The 19639-nt window shown below is 44.7% G+C and overlaps 1 protein-coding gene and 1 long non-coding RNA gene across 4 annotated transcripts in view; one reads left to right on the forward strand and one right to left on the reverse strand.

The window, feature by feature from the left end:
* The window catches only part of macrod2 (mono-ADP ribosylhydrolase 2), a 945224-nt gene that overhangs the window by 795892 nt on the left and 129693 nt on the right, over window positions 1-19639 (forward strand). The gene's annotated exons all lie outside the window — the stretch shown is intronic.
* Window positions 1534-14810, reverse strand: LOC140482624 (uncharacterized). Its single transcript, XR_011961772.1, has 4 exons — window positions 14685-14810; window positions 13217-13319; window positions 4236-4287; window positions 1534-1669 (listed from the first exon to the last, which is right to left on the reverse strand). It is a non-coding gene; the product is annotated as an uncharacterized lncRNA (long non-coding RNA).

Consider the following 19639-nt stretch of genomic DNA (forward strand, 5'->3'; position numbering starts at 1 on the left):
TCACCCTGTTATAGGAAGGATATTATAAAGTTGGAGAGGGTTCATAAAAGATTTACCAGGACGTTGCCAGGCATGGAGGGTTTGAGTTGTAAGGAGAGGCTGGGATAGGCTGGGACTTTTTTCACTGGAGCGTAGGAGGTTGTGGGTGACCTGATAGAGGTTTATAAAATCATGAGGGGTATAGATAAGGTGAATAGCAGAGGTCTTTTCTTGAAGTTAGGGGACTTCAAAACGAGAAGGCATATCTTTAAGGTGAGAGAAGAAAGACTTAAAAAGAACATGAAGGGCAACCTTTTTACACAGAGAGTGGTTCATATGTGGAATGAACTTCCAAAGTAAGTGGTGGATACAGCTGCAAGTTACAATGTTTAAAAGGCATTTGGATAAGTACATACATGAACAAGAAATGTTTGAGGGGATTTGGGGCAAAGTTTAGTTTGGGAACATGGTCAGGGTGGAGTAGTTGGATCAAAGGGTCTGTTTCCATGCTGGAGGAGCTCTAGGTATTTCTAATAAGATGTGGGATAACGGGCTATGGGGAGCAGGCAGGAGAGTGGAGTTGAAACCAGAATAAGATCAGCCATGATCAAGTTAAACAGCGAAGCGAGCTCAGTGGGCTGAATTGCCTACTCCCACTCCTATTCCCTATGTTCCTGTGTTCATAAAGTGGCTCCACCAGTCACAAGTACAGTGCAGTGCAATCTCAGGCCAGTTAGTGTATTTATTGAAATCACTTTATACATGGATCTTGGTCGGAAAATCCCATGCTGCAGGAGGTCATCTGGATACAATCCATTGTGTTCGTCAGTGCCTGATCATTATGATTCATACCACAGAATCAGTGAACTGAACTTGATCTGCTTTCAACCCCTTCGGCAATCATTGATTACTGATTAATGTTGCAGGCAAGGTTATCGTCTCTGTTCTCTGAACCTGAGTAGAACAAAGGAGGATGGAGAAAGGCCAGCAAATGTTGGAAATACAGAGTGAGTTATTTTGTAAAGGGCAATTAACAGTTTGGGAAGGAGTTATGTTCAACTTATACAGAACTTTGACTAAACCACACTCAACTGGGACTGTACATCCACCAGAAAAGCTTGAATAGGACAGAGCTGCATTCTGTAGATAATAAAAGGCTGGAGCATTGCCGAATAAAGGTCTTCTTGTATGAAAGGGTTTGATGAACTAGATACAGAGATGTTTCCAGACTAGAACTAGAGGCCGTGGACATGAGACAAGAAGTCTACATGGGCAGCTTTACCCAGAGAGGGGTTAGAATGTCGAGCTGTCAACCAAAAGGAATGGTTAAGGCAAATTTGAGAGGAAACTGGACAAATTCTCAGGGAAAAGAAATGGAGGGAAAATGGAGTGCGAGGAGGCTTGTGTGGAGTGTAAACACCAACATGGAATAGATGGGCTGAATGGCCTGATGTCAATTTTATACAGAACTGATATGTTTATATTTATACGTTTATATATAGACAACTATAGATAGCAATTCTTTTAATATAGTACAGATTCATTGGGCTGAAAGGTCTCTTTCTGTATTTTATGATTCTTTGATTCTATGTCCAGTGTTGGGAGGCCCCTTTATTGCTCTGACCGAATCCAATACGAGAGAGAGAGAGATGATGGTCTCATTGCAAAAAAGCTGTCACCAGATGTGGTTCTGTAATGAGAGAAAATGGAATGATACTGGATTGTTTCACAGAGACCAGGATCTTACTCAAGTACTGCGCATTCATCTACAAACATTTGACCCTTCGTGAAACAAAAAAAATGTAAGGAGCAATTATAGATCGCAAATCGCATGATCCCAACAATAGGAAGAACTAACTATGCAGGCAGTCTTCTTTCTTGGGAGGAGTTGAATTTGACCAGGATTAGAATTTAGGACTGCTCAAACAAGTATCTGAAAGTTAAACATTTCCCACTCTCACATCGCTCTACTCAATGACCAAATCTTTAAATCATGTAAGAAATGCAGACACATCAAAGCTTCTGGCATTGTGATAATGTCACTAGCCTAGTAATACGAAGAACAAAATACAGGAACAGGCCCTTCGGCCCTCCAACCCTGTGCCGACACATTTTGCCCTTCCATACTGAAACTGTCTTCCCTTACAGGATCCGTATCCCTCTATTCCCTTCCTATTCCTGTATTTATCCAGGTGCTACTTGAATGCTGCTGTTGTGTCTGCCTCCACCACCTCCTCTGGCAGCATGTTCCACACACTCCCCACCCTTTGTGTGAAAATCCTACCTTGCACATCTCTTTTAAACATCCCCTCTCACACCTTGAACCAGTATCCCCTGTTAATTGACCCCACCTACCCTATGAAAAGCCTCCCACTTTCCACTCTATCCATGCCATTCATAATCTTATAAACTTTTATCAGGTTGCCCCTCAACGTCCTGCGTTCCAGTGAAAACAAACCCAGCCTGTCCAACCTTCCTTCATGGCTTAAAATTCCCCCATACTGGGCAACATCCTAGTAAACCTTTTCTGTACCGTCTTCAAAGCATCCACATCCTTCTGGTAGTGTGATGACCAGAACGGTACGCAATATTCCAAGTGTGGCCTAACTAAAGTTCTATAAAGCTGCAGCATAACTTGTCTAGCCTTATACTCCATGCCCATTCCAATGAAGGTAAGCATGCCTTTTACTACCTTAACTACCTGCGCTGCCACCTTCATTGATCTATGGACCTGCACACCCAGATCCCTCTGCATATCAATACTCCTAAGGGTTCTGACATTCACTGTCTAATTTCCACCTGCACTTGACCTTCCAAAATGCATCACCTCGCATTTGTCCGGATTAAACTCCGTCTGCCATTGTTCTGTCCATGCCTCCAAATGCTCTATGTCCAGCTGTATCCTCTGACAATCGTCCTCACTATCTGCAACTCCACCAATCTTTGTACCATCCGCAAACTTACTAATTAGACCAGCTACGTTTTCCTCCAAATCATTTATGTGGTCCACGAACAGCAGAGGTCCCAGCATTGATCCCTGTGGTACATCACTAGACACAACCTTCCATTCCGAAAGGCTTCTTTCCCCCGCTATCCTCTGCCTCCTATGACTAAGCCAGTTCTGTATCCTTCTTGCCAGGTCACCCCTGAAACTATGTGACTTCTTTTTGTACCCGTCTGCCATGAAGGACCTTGTCAAAGACTTTACTGAAGTCCATTTGGACAACATCAATCGATTTTCCCTCAACAAACATCCTCAAAAAACGTGATCAAGTTAGTGAGGCATGACCTCCCCTGCTCAAAACCAAGCTGTCTATTCGCTAATCAGTCCACTTGCTTCTAAATGCATACAGATCTTGTCCCTGAGAATTTTTCCAATTATTTCCCTCCCACTGATGTGAAGCTCACAGCCCTGTAATTACCTGGATTATCCCTGCTACCCTTCTTAAACAATGGGACAACATTGGCTATTCTCCACTCCTCTGGCATCTCACCTGTGGCCAAAGAGGATACAAAGATGTCTGTCAATGCTCCACAATTTGTTCCCTTTCCTCCCTCAATATTTAGGGATAGATCCCACCAGGACCCGGGGACTTATATACCTTAATACTTTTTAAGATGCACAGCACCTCTTCCTTTTTAATAGCAACTTGGATTAGAAACTCAACATTCCTTTCCCTGAGATCATCCTCCACCAATTCTTTCTCTTTGGTGAATACCGTCACAAGGTATTTGATTAGGACCTTGGGATGTTGATGACTGATCCATACGGAGATGGGTTTGGTTGGGTCTACAGCCAAAATCCAGACTTCTGACAGTTATTTCAAAGTTCCAGTGACCTCTCTCAAAGGTGTCTGCTGGAAGGTCTTTTGCCCGAAATGTTGATTTTCCTGCTCCTTGGATGCTGCCTGACCAGCTGTGCTTTTCCAGCAACACACTCACTTTTGCCTCAAAGATGTCTGTACCTAGTCTGAGGCCGCACAGATGGAAATGTAGCACCCAGCTCATTCCACCCATTCTTTTTCGCGTTTTTGTGTGATCACATTGCCACTGTAGTAAGAGAGTAATTAGAATGTATGAATTTCCCCAGGCCATTCACCCCCAGTGCTGATTAAATGTCTTTCCTTTGCAGTATTTATTTATTTCAGATTCTAATCTTGGCACAACGTTAATTAAACAGTCTGGTTTCAGTTAGAGCCACTTGCTAGTTCAGGGTAAAAAGGTTGTAAATCCCTTTGTGGTTTGTAATCAATTACCTGCAGCATGCCACAACAGATTGCTGTAATTTTGCTCCCATTTTCGTCATGTCTGTGTGAGAAAAAAACACATGGTTGTGCATTTTGATTTTTTTTCTGTACATCGCAGTTTATTATTTTGGTTCCAGCATTGCTTCCTTCCTTCTGGCACGGTGGCTCTTTGGTTAGCACTGCTGCCTCACAGCGCCAAGGACCTGGGTTCGATTCCAGCCTCACGTGACTGTCTGTGTGGAGTTTGCACATTCTCCCCGTGTCTGCGTGGGTTTCGTCCAGGTGCTCTGGTTTCCCCCCACAGTCCAAAGATGTTAGGATGGGTTGACCGTGCTATATTGCTCATAGGGTCCAGGGTTGTGTGCCTTAGGTGGATTGGCCATGGGAAATGCAGGAGTATGGGGATGGACTGGGTCTGGGTGGGATGCTCTTTGGATGGTCAGTGCAGACTCAAGGGCTGAATGACCTGCTTCCGCACTTATCAGATACTCATGATTTGGAGATGCCGGTGTTGGACTGGGGTGTACAAAGTTAAAAATCACACAACACCAGGTTATAGTTCGAACAGGTTCATTTGGAAGCACGAGCTTTCGGAGCGCTGCTCCTTCATCAGGTGGTTGTGCAGCATAAGATTGTAAGACACAGAATTTATAATAAAAGTTTACAGTATGTCATTCTAACAGATGAGAGACTTAACAAACAATCCAGGCCTTTTTCAATGTATAATTTCAGTTACAACACACTGTAAACTTTTGCTATAAATTCTGTGTCTTACAATCTCATACTCCGCAACCACCTGATGAAGGAGCAGCGCTCCAAAAGCTAGTGGTTCCAAATAAACCTGTTGGCCGATAACCTGGTGTTGTGTGATTTTTAAAAACTTTATCAGATACCATGATTCCTGAGCTTGTGGGCTGTGGCCATGTCATAATTAGGAGGTGGCAGTGCCTTCAACTGAACAGAGTTAGACTCCACCAGGTTCTGTCTCTGAATCCTTCCACAATGCAGAGGTCAATAGCCCCCATCACAAAGAGCTTTAGCCAGTCAAAGACATGTTGTAAGAGTCGTCCTGATCTACATCAGGGCAAAGATTGAAAATTGTTCAGTCATGGGATCCAGAACTCTACTGTCACATGTAACCACCATCAACAGTAAAGCAAATGGCTTCTCATTTTAGTCTTCCCAACCCCAAATCCAAATCCAGCATTGGACCCCTGTTGAATATTGGTTGTATTTTGAGGAGAGATCAAGTAAAATGGGTCCATGCTCGCTGGTGTGAATGAGAGGTGATCTCATTGAAGTCTATAAAGTTTATAAAAGGATTGAAAAGGCAGGTAACCAAAGAAAAATCCCAAAACAAAGACAAAACAAAGAACTGTGGATGCTGGAGATCAGAAACAAATCAATTTCTGGAGAAGCTCAGCAGGCCTGGCAGCATCTCTGCAGAGAAAGCAGGGTTAAGGTGGTCACTGGACTCACACATTAACTCTGCTTTCTCTCTGCACAAAGGCTGCCAAGCCTGCTGAGTTTCTCCAGCAATTTCTGTTCTACTTTTCAACAAGACAGGTGCTGGCTGGAAAGCAAAGCGGAAGAATTGTCACACATTCAGGAGTTGGTCATTTCAGACTCTAATGAAATGGCCTCACTCAGAGGGTGTCTTGAAACCCTGAGGGTTTCTTTTGTCTCCGGGAACTGTTGGTGTTTAGTTGTCGAGTATGTACAAGGCTTGAGATGGATAGACCTTTGGGCGCAAAGGGAACTGGGAAATAAAGGGCAGAAAGGTGGAATGGATGGTGAAATGCAGCTGTAATTTATTAAGTAGCAGTGCAAGCTGGAGGGACCGAATGGCCCATTCCTGCTCATACTTCTTGCATCATTGTAACGGTAACTGTTCACATTTGTCTCCTGAACTTAGAATAACCACCATCGCTGGGCATCGCAAAGTGCATTACTAGACTTAACTCAACACACACACACACACACACACACACACACACACACACACACACACACACAGGCTAGCACTGCTGCCTGCTGCCTCACGTTTCCAGGGACCTGGGTTCGATTCCAGCCTTAGGTGACTGTGTGGAGTTTGCACATTCTCTCCGTGTCTGTGTGCGTTTTCTCCGGGTGCTCCAGTTTCCTTCCACAGTCCAAATATGTGCAGGTTAGGTGCTAAGCCCATAGTATCCAGGGTTGTGTGGATGTATGGGCTAGGTGGATTAGCCATGGTATGTGTGGAGTTATGGGGCTAGAATTGGGGGCTGGGTCTGAGTGGGATGCTCTTCAGAGGGTCAGTGTGGACTCGATGGGCCAATTGGCCTGCTTCTATGCTGTAGATGGGTCTATGATCTGACATTAGATTAGATTAGATTCCCTACAGTGTGGAAACAGGCGCTTCGGTCCAACAAGTCCACACCGACCCTCCAAAGAACAACCCATCCAGACCCATTCCCCTACATTTACCCTTTCACCTAACACTATGGGCAATTTAGCATGGCCAATTCACCTAACCTACACATCTTTGGACTGTGGGAGAAAACCGGAGCGCCCAGAGGAAACCCACGCAGACACTGGGAGAATGGGCAAACTCCACACAGACAGTTGCCCGAGGTGAGAATTGAACCCAGGTCTCTGGCGCTGTGAGGCATTGACACCTTCCCATGCCCGGTTTCTATGTCACTGGTATTTTCCTTGTATATCCCTGGCTTGTTAGACTTCCATAAAAATGTCTTTGTACTATTCATCTTTAAACAACAGCGATAAGTGCCATGCACACATGCTAAAAGCACCATTTTCCAGTCAATATAAAATGTGATACTTAACAAAAACAGCGAGATTGTGAAGGTTAAAGCTCCAAGCTTTTATGGAATGTATTAGTGACTCATTAAAAGCACTGAAGCCTTGTTTGCATTAAAAGCCATGACAACGAAGAGATTTAGCAGAACCCTGAAAGGGGTTTCTTATCAGTGCCTGTCCATGCTGTCTCAGCTGCTGCACAAGTTAGATTTATGTCCGTCTGTATCTCTCTTTAATCATTGAGCTGTCCCATGAGGAGGTCTGTCCCGTTCCTCTTTCTGGTTTTGGTCGGCTTGGTGAACGCATGTGTATTTTAATCATATTTATTCTGGCTGGTCAACTTTTTGTTCCTGTGCCACGAGTACTTGAGTTATTAGCTTCAACCCATAAGCTTGTACCAACCATGGGGTGAAACCATGGTGCCTTTGAGCTGTATGAGGTGTTACGTTACTGAAGGCTGAATCAGGATCTTTGTTTTCATCAGTATGTTGGTAGGAATTGCTGCAACTCGCTGTTTCCGTTACTGCTCACGTGGTGGTTGGCCCCATGTGTGAGGGATGAGTCGAAAAGTGTGGTGCTCGAAAAGCACAGCAGGTCAGGCAGCATCCCGAGGAGCAGGAGAGTCGACATTTCGGGCATTCCTGATGAAGGGCTTATGCCTGAAACATTGACTCTCCTGCTCCTCGGATGCTGCTTGACCTGCGCCACCCTTTTCGACTCTGACTCTCCAGCGTCTGCAGTCCTCACTTTCGTGGTAAAAACAATGACTGCAGATGCTGGAAACCAGATTCTGGATTAGTGGTGCTGGAAGAGCACAGCAGTTCAGGCAGCATCCAAGTAGCTTCGAAATCAACGTTTCAGGCAAAAGCCCTTAGTCCTCACTTTCTTGCTAGTCCTGTGTTGCAGCATGGTCTCCCTCACACTCAGAATGGGCCCTTGATAGAACATAAAACATAGAACAGTACAGGCCCTTCGACCCACGATGTTATACCTAGCATTTATCTTCATCAGAGATCAACCTAACCTACACACCCCTCAATTTACTGCCATCTATGTGCTTGTCCAACAGTCACTTAAATGTCGCTAATGTCTCTGACTCTACTACCACTGCTGGCAGTGTATTCCACACACCCACCACTCTCTGTGTAAAGAACCAACCTCTGACATCTCCCCTAAACCTTCCTCCACTCACCTTAACATTATGACCCTTCGTGACAGCCGCTGTTTGGAAGCAATTTTAGGCCCATTCAAAGGGAAGCTACATCATCAGAGGGAGGGAGGAAGGAAGCAAAGGACATGTTGATGGGATTGGATGGGTTAAACCTTGTGTAGAAAGAGGCTTGAGAATGTGGGACTGACGACCTCAGCGAGAAAGAAGGGAATAGAGGGCAATACTGGTAGAGTTAGGCAAGTGAGGCTCAGGTACCAGCATGGGCTGGTTGGGCAGAACGGCCTCTTTCTGTGCTGTAAACTCTGAGTAATTCCGTGTGATCCATTATTCTAAATTGATGTAATTTTGATGTTAGTGGCGAGATTACACAATAAAGGCACAGTGACAGTTTAGAAACAATTGAGGCAGTGATTTTTGACAGATACATCCGAGAGATCTTTTTGCTGCAGTGGTTGTTTCTTTTTGCTCATTTACCGGCTGTGGGCTTCACTGGCTGGGCCAGCACTTACAGATGATGAACACTGGTGTCATTGTGTATTGGCGGTGCAGGGAGTGAATATTGAAGGTGGCGAAATAGGGTAGCAAACAAGCAGGCTGGTGTTGTCCTGGATGGTGTCAAGCTTCTTGAGTGTTGTTGGAACTGCACCCATCCAGGCAAGTGGGGAGTATTCCATCCTGACTCCATAGATGGTGGACCAGGTCGGAAGTCACACAACACCAGGTTATAGTCCAACAGGTTAATTTGAAATCACAAGCTTTCGGAGCGCTGCCCCTTCATCAAGTGAAGTCACGTCAGCACTTCACCTGCTGAAGGAGCAGCGCTCTGAAAGCTTGTGATTTCAAATTAACCTGTTGGACTATAACCTGGTGTCATGTGAGTTCTGACCTTGTCTATCCCAGTCTAAGACCAGCACCTCCACAACGTTGCTGATAGTGCGACTGGCTTTAGGGATTCAGAAAGTGAGTTACTTGCCACAGAATGTCCAGACTCTACTCTCATAGGAACAGTGTTTATGTGGGAGGAGCAGTTCAGTTTCTGATCAACAGTTGCACCAGCGACAAAAACAGAAATTGCTGGAGAAATTCAGCAGGTCTGGCAGCATCTGTAGAGGGAGAATCAGAGTGAACATTCCGGCTCCAGGGACCCTTCATCATAACCAGTAATACCAGAATGTTGATTGTGGGGATTCAGTGATCACAATGCCATTGAATGTGGAGCAGTACTGTGTCGGCTGAGGTTACCATGAAGGTCTTGTTGTCTCAACCTCGTTCCTCAGCTGAGATGTGTTGGTCCTCAGGTTAAACCACCACCAGTTGTCTCTATCTAATGAGAGAGCAGCCCTGTGGTCCTCTGGAACTACGATGACTTTGTAGAGGGTAGTAGTTAATTTCTGTCTTACTGGAGGTGGTCATTGCCTGATACTTGTGGTAGCGTAAATGTCACTTGCTACTTGTCAGCCTAAGCCTGGATAGTGACCAGATCTTGCTGCCTTTGGAACATCAGACATCCCCACTTCTGACCTTACGATGGAGGGAAGGCCATTGATGAAGCAGCTGAAGGTGGTCGGGCCTAGGACACTACCCTGAGGAACTCCTGCAGAGATATCCTGGAGCTGAGATGACTGACCTCCAACAACTAGGAGAAAGTGAGGACTGCAGATGCTGGAGAGTTAGAGTGGAAAAGTGTAGCACTGGAAAAGCACAGCAGGTCAGGCAGCATCCGAGGAGCAGAAGAATTGATATTTTGGGCAGAAGCCTTTCATCAGGAATGGTATTCCAACAACAGCAACCATCTTCTTATATATAAGGGATGACTCCAACCAGCAGACAGCTTTTCTCCTGATTCCCATTGACTTCAGTCTTGCTAGGTGTTTCTGAGATTACCTCCATCAAATGTCACATGATCACAAAGGCATTCACTCACGTCATCTCTGGAGTTCAGCTCCTTTGTCTAGGTTTGTATCAAGACTCTTATGAGGTCAAGACCTAAGTGCAGTTGGTTGGAATCCAAACTGAGTGTCAATGAGTAGGATATTTCTGAGTAATTACACTGATAGAGCTGTTGGTTACCCTTTACATCACTTTGATCGAGCATAGACCGACAGGATGGTGATTGGCTGGGTTGGATTTGTCCTGCATTTTGTGCACAGGACATACCTGGGCAATTTTCCACATTGTTGGGTAGATGCTACGGTTGTCACTGTACTGGAACAGCTTCGCTAGGAGTGTGGAGAGTTCTGAAGCACAACTCTTCAGTACTGCTGCACATTGTTGTCAGAGCACATAGCCTTTAGAGTATCCAATCCCTCAGCCGTTTCTTAATATCACATGAAGTGACTCAAATTGGGTTGCAGTCTGGGAACCTCAGGAGTAGGCCAAGGTGGATCATCCACTCAGCACTTCTGGCTGAAGATTGCTTCGCCCTTCTGTGGCGATGTGCTGGGCTCTGGCATTGTTGAGGAGAGGAGTGGTTGTTGAGCCCTCTCTTCCAGGGAGTTGTTCACTGACCCACCACGATTCACAGCTGGATATTTGGAAGGTAAATCTACAACTTTAGAGTTTGTAGCAATTCATACAACTGAATGGCTCGCTAGGCCACTTCAGAGGGCAATTGCGAGTCACCTATCTTGCTGTGGGTCTGGAGTCACATGTAGGCCAGACCTGGTTAGGAAGGCAGTTTCCTTTCCTGAAGGACATCAGTGATCTAGGTGGGTTTTCCCAACAATCAACAATGGTTTCATGGTCATCATTAGACTCTTAATTCCAGAGTATTTTAAAAAACTCAGATTCCACCATCTGGTGGAATCCCATCTGATGGTGGGATTCCAACCTGGGTCCTCAGAACTTTAGCCGAGTTTCTGGATTAATAGTTCTGAGGAAGGGTAACTGGACCCAAAACGTTAACTTGGATTTCTCTTCACAGGTGCTGCCAGACCTGCTGAGCTTTTTCTGCAGCTTCTGTTTTTGTCTCTGCTTTACAGCACCCGCAGTTCTTTCAGTTTGTTATCTGGATTAATAGTCTAGTGATAATGCTACTAGACCATTGCCTCCCCAACCCTCACACTCTATGATGACTTCTGCACCACAAGAGTGCACAGCCTAATCAAAGTTATGTGTTAATGGTAAAAAATACTTTAAATTATTAAAGTTTTTCAAACACTAGGGTCCTATTTCTGCAATTTAGAAGATTAAGGAAGGCTTTGATTGCAAGTTTCTGGACATAAAAGCTAATAGATAAGTAGATAGGGAAATGTATTTTCTGCACATTAAGTGGGAGAGCTCCAAGACTCAGGAACATTATCAAAAGATTAAAGTCTTTCAGGAGTGAAATTTAGAAGCATTTCCCCAAAAGCAAGTTGTTAGGTTACTTGTGATGAAATAAAGATGGAATTCTCCTCTGAAAAATAAAAAAAAATAAGATCTCAAAGGGTCTCCACAGCACAGATGCAGAAAAGTTGTTTCCTTTTGTGGGAGAGGATAGAACCAGGTGATTCATATAAAATAAAGAACTGCGACTGCCAGACATCTGAAACAAACAGGATTGAAATTGCTGGAGAAACTCAGCAGGTCTGGCAGCATTTGTGGAGAGAGAAACGGAGTTAACATTTTGAGCACACCGACTCTTCTTCAGAATAGAACAAGAGTTTTGAAGTAGGGTCACTGGATTGGAAATGTACTGCTATTTTGTCTCTCTGCAGATGCTGCTAGATCTGCTGAGTTTCTCCAACTATTTGTTTTCATTTGCTTCATAAACCAAGCAATCTGTCTTTACATATTTGGGTAGCTGCCCTTCTTTCAATAAATTACTTGGCGAATACTACATACAAAATGTCTGGTGCAAATTTAGTGATAAAGATAATTGAGATCAAGTTTTGTAGCCTTATAGTGACGGACTGCCAATCTAACTTAAATTTTGTTCCCCCTTGTTAAAGAAACCATGCAGAGAGTCAGCACAGACTCGATGGGCCAGATGGCCTCTTTCTGTGCTGTAATGGTTGCATGAAAAACAGAAACTTGAATTTATTACCTTTAATGTCCCAAGGCACTTCACAGGAGGAATTAACAATCCAAATTTGATAGACCTAAGAACAGTTTAGCCAAGGGGTGGCACAGTGGCTCAGTGGTTAGCACTGTTACCTCAGAGCGCCAAGGACCCGAATTCGATTCCAGCCTCTGGCGACTGTCTGTGTGGAGCTTGCACATTCTCCCCGTGTCTGCGTGGGTTTCCTCCGGGTGCTCCAGTTTCCTCCCACAATCCAAAGATGTGCAGGTCAGGTAAATTGGCCATGCTAAATTGCCCATAGTATTTAGGATTGGGCAGGTTAGGTGGATTAACGAGAGGACATGTGGGATTATAGGGGTGGGTCAGTGTGGGCTTCCACTGTAGGGATTCTAAGATGGATGATCTGAAGAGGTAGGCTATCAGAAATTCTTTAAAGGAGGGGGAAAAGAGAAGCGCCAATGTTTAAGAAAGGAATTTCAGATCTTGAGGTGAATAAATTAGAGCATACATGATTGTGTATGTTTGGCACTACTCCTTACTGCTGTCTCGATCTACCTTATGATGCCATTTGGTGAAAGGGACCACTTAATGTCTGGCAAAAGACAAGATCATTCTTGCTAAACAGACCCTGTTCATTACGTATTACTTATCAGCTGCTTACGTTAGGTTTGAGATTCAGTATTGTCAGTTGCAAGACATCAGGCTCAACGCCAGAATACAAACATGTTAATGCTGCCGAAACTCTCTCAAAGAACTGGTAACTAATCACAGAGCCTCAGCGGCTCTGCTGAGCTCTATCCAGGGATAATCCATTCTCTCCTGATGGGCGGCAACTTTCTCCATTAACCCTTTCGGATCTTAACTGCCTTTTCAACATGGCAGTGGCCAGATCTGGAGGAGCACACTGCAGGTTAAGGTGTAGCCAGTGACTAAATTTAGCATTTGTTACTTAAAGGAATCTAGTATCAAGGTAGGGAAATGTTGTTGCAACTGTACATGGCATTAATGAGACCATACCTGGAGTTTTGTGTACACTTTTGATCCGCTTATTTTATTGGATGTAGTTGTATGGGAGACAGTTCAGAGGAGATTCACTCAGCTCATTCCAGAGATGAAGGATCTGTGTTATGAAGTAAAATCAAACAGTTTAGGCCAATACTGTCTCGACTTCAGAAAAGTGAAAGGCAGTCTTATTGAGGTAGAGAAGTTTCTAAAGGGGATTGACGAAGAAAGGGTGTTTCCTTGTGGGGCATTTTAAAACGAGAGGTCATAGTTTTAGGATAAAGAGGGTGGGCAGATTTGAAACAGAGATGAGGAGAAGTTACTTCTCTCAAACAGTCATGAATCCATGGAGTTCACTCGCCCAAAGTGCGTTGGATGCTGTCGAAACGTGTGGCGCTGGAAAAGCACAGCAGGTCAGGCAGCATCCGAAGAGTAGGAGAGTCGACATTCCAGGCATAAGCCCTTCATCAGGAATGTTTCTCAGTTTCTCCTGCTTTGGATGATGGGACATTGACTAAATTTAGGGAGGAGGTAGACAGAGTTTTAAATAGTAATGGCTTGAAGAACAGGCAGGAAAGTGCAATTGAGGCCGAGATTAGCTGCGATCATATGGAATGGTGGAGCAGGCTGGAGGGGCTGAATGGCCTACTCCTGCTTCTAGCTCTTATGTTCTCACAAATCACAGACTTTTTAACAGTGCTGAAGAGGCCATTTGGCCCATTGTGCCTCTATCATGTAGGATAGTATGATTCTCTTCATTCAGCCAGGTAACGTTCTGGGGGAACTGAGCTCAAATTGTACCAGAGCAGATAGTGGAATTGGAATTCAATAAAAAAAATCTGGAATTAAGAATCTAATGGTGATCATGAATCCATTGCCAATTGTCGGCAAAATCCATCTGGTTCACTAATATCCTTTAGGGAAGGAAACTGCTATATTTACCTGATCTGGTTTACATGTGACTCCAGACCCACAGCAATGTAGTTGACTCTTAACTGCCTTCTGGCCAATTAGGGATGGGCAATAAATACTGGCTCAGCCAGTGACACCCTCATCCTGTGAATGACTAGAAGAAAGTTAAGGTCTCCATGTTTATCACAGTTACCTTGGTAATCAGTATGAGCTGAGATTTGAATCACATTTTGTGAAGTCGGAGAGCTTTTCTTCTTTGTGTGGAATCGTCTCCCAGAGTTCGCTGGCCCTCCCGTATACTTCAGAAATGTAAATTCAGAGTTTAACCGTTGTTCAGCTAAACCACACAAATAATGAAAGCAAGCAGAACTCTGTCAGCAAGTCCTGACTCAGATTACCTCAGAAGAGTTTCATAATGTTTCTGACATCGCTGGGGTCTGATGGCGAGGCTCATTTACATTTGCCACTTTACATCGAGACAGAACATCAAAAAGAATGGCAGAGGGAACTAGAAAAAACAAGAAGAAGCTACAAAGAGCCCAAACACCGACGTTAAAAAATGAGAACTGACCTCTTGGGATGACTGAAGAGAATGACAACAGAGGGGTGAACGGAGATCTCAAAACTCAGTGAGCTCCGGGAAGAATAAAATCCTTTAGAAATGTCTTTTTCAGAGAAATGTGACCTTTCATACAGGGCGCTGCGACACACTCGTTGTAAAATAATGACGTGCTTAGCTTCCTGTGACTATCTGCAGTTTTATTGAACATACCATGGGCAGATTCTACTGTGTTAGCTGTCACCGGTTTCCTTTCTTCCTACTAAGATTGGCAAGGCGGGGGTGTTTTTAATGGAATTATTATTTTTAAATGCACACAGGCAATTGTGTTAAACATCTAAAGAACACTTAGTGGGTTTAGTATCTGACAGTTGGAACATCTGTGGTAGACCATGAGAAAAAGACATTGTCTTTCAGAAATATTTCATATTTCACAAGGCAATGGAGTCTCCATTTGTTTGCTGTACATTTCAAAAGGCTTTATTTGTTAGTGAGGGACATAGTACCTAATACAGACACCTCCATGCTCTGAGGTTGTACTCCATCATATCAGACGTCTAGATGTCTTTTCACAGAGTCTCTATCAATAAGCAATATTACTTTACAAACAAACAGCGAGAAATGTTGTCATGAAATTTGAGCTAAAAGGAATCTAAATCCCACTTAATCCTCCATGAAAAACCCCTATGGGGCGACCAACAACAGCAACTTGTGTTTATGTAGCTGCCCCAAGGTCATGAAACAAACATCAAGGCACTGCACAGGAGCGCAGTGATGTGGAGTCACAAGGCGATATACATGGGAATGTATCAACATGGAGTAGAACTAGACTATTCAGCCCCTTTAGAGGGCTTTGCTATTTAATTAGATCTGATTGTAATCTCAGTGTTGCATTTCTGATGACTTTGTACCCTCTGGCTTATCAGGAATACCTACCTCCTCCTTGAAAGTATTCAGACTCAACTTTCACTGCCTCTTGAGGGAGAGGGTTCCAAACAGACATGACTCTCCTCATCACAGTCTTTAATAGACCAAAACTTTGGTCCAGGAGGTAGGTTTAAAAGGGGAAAGGCCGTTGGTCAGGCAGAGCGACCTAGGGAAGGGTTTGCCAGAGGTGGAGGCTTCAGTAACCAAGGGCCGAGGGAGGAACAATTAAAACTGGGGTGGCAGGAAAGGCCAGGATTCAAGAAATGCCGAAACCTTGGTGGGTCATAGGACTGGAGGAGATTCCAGAGATTGGGAAGGGTAAAGAGGTGGCAGGGTTTGAAACCAAGGATTGGGGATTTAAAAATTAAGACATAGCTTCTAACTGCAAGTTAACAGTGGAACAGAACTTGATGCGAATTGAGACATGAATAGCACAGTTTGAAAGACCTCAAGGTAACAGAGGTTAGCATGCAGGAGGCCGGTCCTGTGAGCATTGGAATAAAAGCAAAATGCTCTGGGCACTGGAAATCAGAAATAGAAATAGAGAGTCCTGGAGAGACAGAATGAGTGTTTGGAGTCCAATATGACTCCTCTTCAGGATGTGTGTCGGAATAGCCAAGTCTGGAGTGACTGACGATGATGGTTGCAACAACAGAGAAACTGAAGCCAGACAGCATTACACATGTGGAGATAGGCAGTGTTGATGATGGCGCAAATTTCAGTAAAAACTCATTGTGGGGTCAAATTGGACAGCACCATCACAAGAAGCAGAAACAGAAATTGCTGGAAAAGCTCAGCAGGTCTAGCAACTTCTGTTGAGAGAAATCAGAGTTAACATCCCGGGTCCAGTGGACCTTCCTTACAACTGAGGAAGTCCATAACTGGAGGTCCAAGTTTGAACCTGACGCTCACAGTAAATGCGAGTGAATTTCCCATTTAGAAACTCCGACAATTTATAACTGGATATTTTGGTGTACCAGTATTTGGACTGTATGTTATTGCTAATTTTCTGACAGGTGTTGGAAGCAATTTTCCATTTTCCTTTTTTTTTTGCATTTGGCCTGGAAGAAATTAACCTGGATACTTGGCAATATGTTAGTATCAGAATAGAAAATGACAGGATCATAAACGGAACATGCTTATTGATCACCAGAGTGTTCACTGAGTACTTGGTGTGAAGGAAGACCGAGAGTTACAGTCACTTTTTCCTGGATTGTTAAGCCTCAGGTGTTTAGAGGGGAGGGGAGGGGGATGGGTGTGGGAGCTGGTTTGATGGTTTCAGTACACCTTTTTGCATTTCTTCCTGTTTTGTCTGGACCTTTTTACTTAAGCACAGCTGTGCTGGCTATCCATCGAGATTCTGGCCCTGACCCAGTGGTTTGTTTAATGTAAGCAAGTTTAGACAGTATCATGCATCAAACATCTCCAAAGAGCTTTGACCTTACCTTTGGGGCAGATGGAGCCAGGCAGTTAGCATTCTGCTGAGGGATTCAGTAAGATTAAACCAGACTGGGTTTAGGAGGACGGAAACAGGGTTGTCATGAGGCTCAAATGGGTTCATTTCAATTAATTCCATTAATGTTTAATCAAATACAAGAACATTCCTGTTGTCATTGAATACTCAGCTACTCTTTCTGTTGAATCTTTTGACTTGTACCCAGTTGAGATGTAATAAACGCTCACTATAATAAAATACAATTGACTATTACAGAGAATTTCTGCAGAGTTGGAGATTGAGTTTTGTTGAGGCTATGATTGTCAGCAAGTTAAATTTACAGCCAGGAAAAAAAACCACGTTTGGAAGTTGGAAATGTGCTGGACACCATAAAAGGAATTGTCCAACTTCTGTCGATGTGTTCACACCCTGCCCAAAGTGTTTTAAGAAGTGAGGCGATTACTTGTTTTCTGCTGCGATTCTCATGTGTTGGGCACTTTTGGTTTGCGGAATGTGTGAGCATCCCCTTGTGAACTTGCTCTCTGGGTGCGTTTGTATGAGGAAATAAGCGGGAAAGGTTCAGTGTCAAACAAAACTGCATTTGGCGTGGAAAAGTAGCTGTCTGTTCTGGAGCAGATTGTCAGCCTGAAGGCCGAGGCAATGATGTGTGAGGTGTCATCGATGGCAAATGCTGTGAATTTCTGATCGCTAATGAGTACAGAGGAGACCTTCAGCCTCTCTGGGAGATGAACTGCAGCGAGACTAACCCTGCTTTTGAACTTGGATGTGCTGAACCCAGCAATCGTAGCGCACAGTCGGTGACATTTCTTGTCAGGGCTCAGAGCTGCTGCCCTGTAGTCGGGACATTATCGGAGTTCAGAAATCAGAGCTCCCTGATTAGCAACCCTCAGCTACTGCTTGGTGTTGATGCGTTTCAACAAGAAAAAATCTAAACCAGTGATCAATCCAGTTGGGGTTTTGCCGCCCAAGTAGATGCTTTCAACTGATTATTACTCTCAGGAGTTTTTTCAAATGGATTGAACTGTATCATAGATTTTCAGGCAGTGCAGCTTCTGCCCTGCAATGGGTTTGCTTGTGCCCAATTCAGACTACATTAAGCAGCCCATTCGGAGCACCGACTCTCTGAGCAAATGTACGCAGATTATTTTCGCCTACCCTCCTATCAGGATTATTAACCTGAGTCATGCATGGAGTCCCAACCAGGTCCCAAGTTTACTTTGAACTGAGTTTTATTCGTCCCCAGTTAATGTTGATACAGTTTCTCATAAGGTTTCTGCTGAATCAATATTTGCCTCAGCTGCAAACCTGAAGTACAGAGACAGAATGGATTGTAATTCACTTGAAAAGCTAGGATCCCAGTAGCCTCTGCTCTGGTTCAGAGTCCCCAGGAATTGTAAAAGTTGACAATTGCCCTTCAGATTCGAAAAGAAACAATTCCCCATTGTCAAATCATGTTGAATGGGGACATGCTGTTGGGTTCCCCTGGCAGAGACAGCGACGGTGCTCAAACATTGTGCCCACTGGTATTTGTGCGTCTTGTACATCTTCACAGGCAGCTGTATTCCTCCAAACACCAGGCCCTTGAGCGCTTGAATTCCTTCTCCAACCCTTTCTGCCCCTCTGTCTCCCTCTGTCTCTCTCTCTCTCTCTCTCTCTCTCTCTCTCTCTCCCCCCGCCTCTCTCTCCCCCCGCCTCTCTCTCCCCCCACCTCTCTCTCTCCCTCTCTCTCTCTCTCTCCCCCCACCTCTCTCTCTCTCCCCTCTCTCTCTCACTCTCCCCCACCTCTCTCTCTCTCCCCCACCTCTCTCTCTCTCCCCCACCTCTCTCTCTCTCTCTCCCCCCCACCGCTCTCTCCCCCACCTCTCTCTCTCCCCCACCTCTCTCTCTCCCCCACCTCTCTCTCTCCCACCTCTCTCTCCCCCACCTCTCTCTCTCCCCCACCTCTCTCTCGCTCTCTCTCCCTCACCCCTCTCTCTCTCCCCCACCTCTCTCACTCTCCCCCACACCTCTCTCTCTCTCCCCCCCACCTCTCTCTCTCTCTCTCTCTCTCTCCCCCACCTCTCTCTCTCTCCCCCACCTCTCTCTCTCCCACCTCTCTCTCTCCCCCACCTCTCTCTCGCTCTCTCTCCCTCACCCCTCTCTCTCTCCCCACCTCTCTCTCTCTCTCCCCCACACCTCTCTCTCTCTCCCCCCCCACCTCTCTCTCTCTCTCTCTCTCTCCCCCACCTCTCTCTCTCTCTCTCTCTTTCTCCCTCTCTTTTCCTTTAATACATTCCTTTGTACGTCTACCTCATTAACCAAGTCTCTGGTCATCTGTTAAGCTACCTATTATTGACGTCAAATTTGAGACCGATGGCCTCTCCAGGGATGAGTATTTTTTTTACTGTATTAAAGGCACCACCTAAACACAAGTTCTCGTTAAAACAAAGTCAGCAGATTTGCGAGGGATTTAGGTGTTTTGGTGTATGAGTCACAATAAAGCTAGAACACAGGTACAGCATGACCTTAAGAAGGGGAGTGAGATGTTATCCTTTGTTATAAGAGCACTTGAACATGATACAGTACAGCAACCAATGTTTTAACC

Source organism: Chiloscyllium punctatum, chromosome 11, assembly GCF_047496795.1.
Source record: "Chiloscyllium punctatum isolate Juve2018m chromosome 11, sChiPun1.3, whole genome shotgun sequence".
Taxonomy (NCBI): Eukaryota; Metazoa; Chordata; class Chondrichthyes; order Orectolobiformes; family Hemiscylliidae; genus Chiloscyllium; species Chiloscyllium punctatum.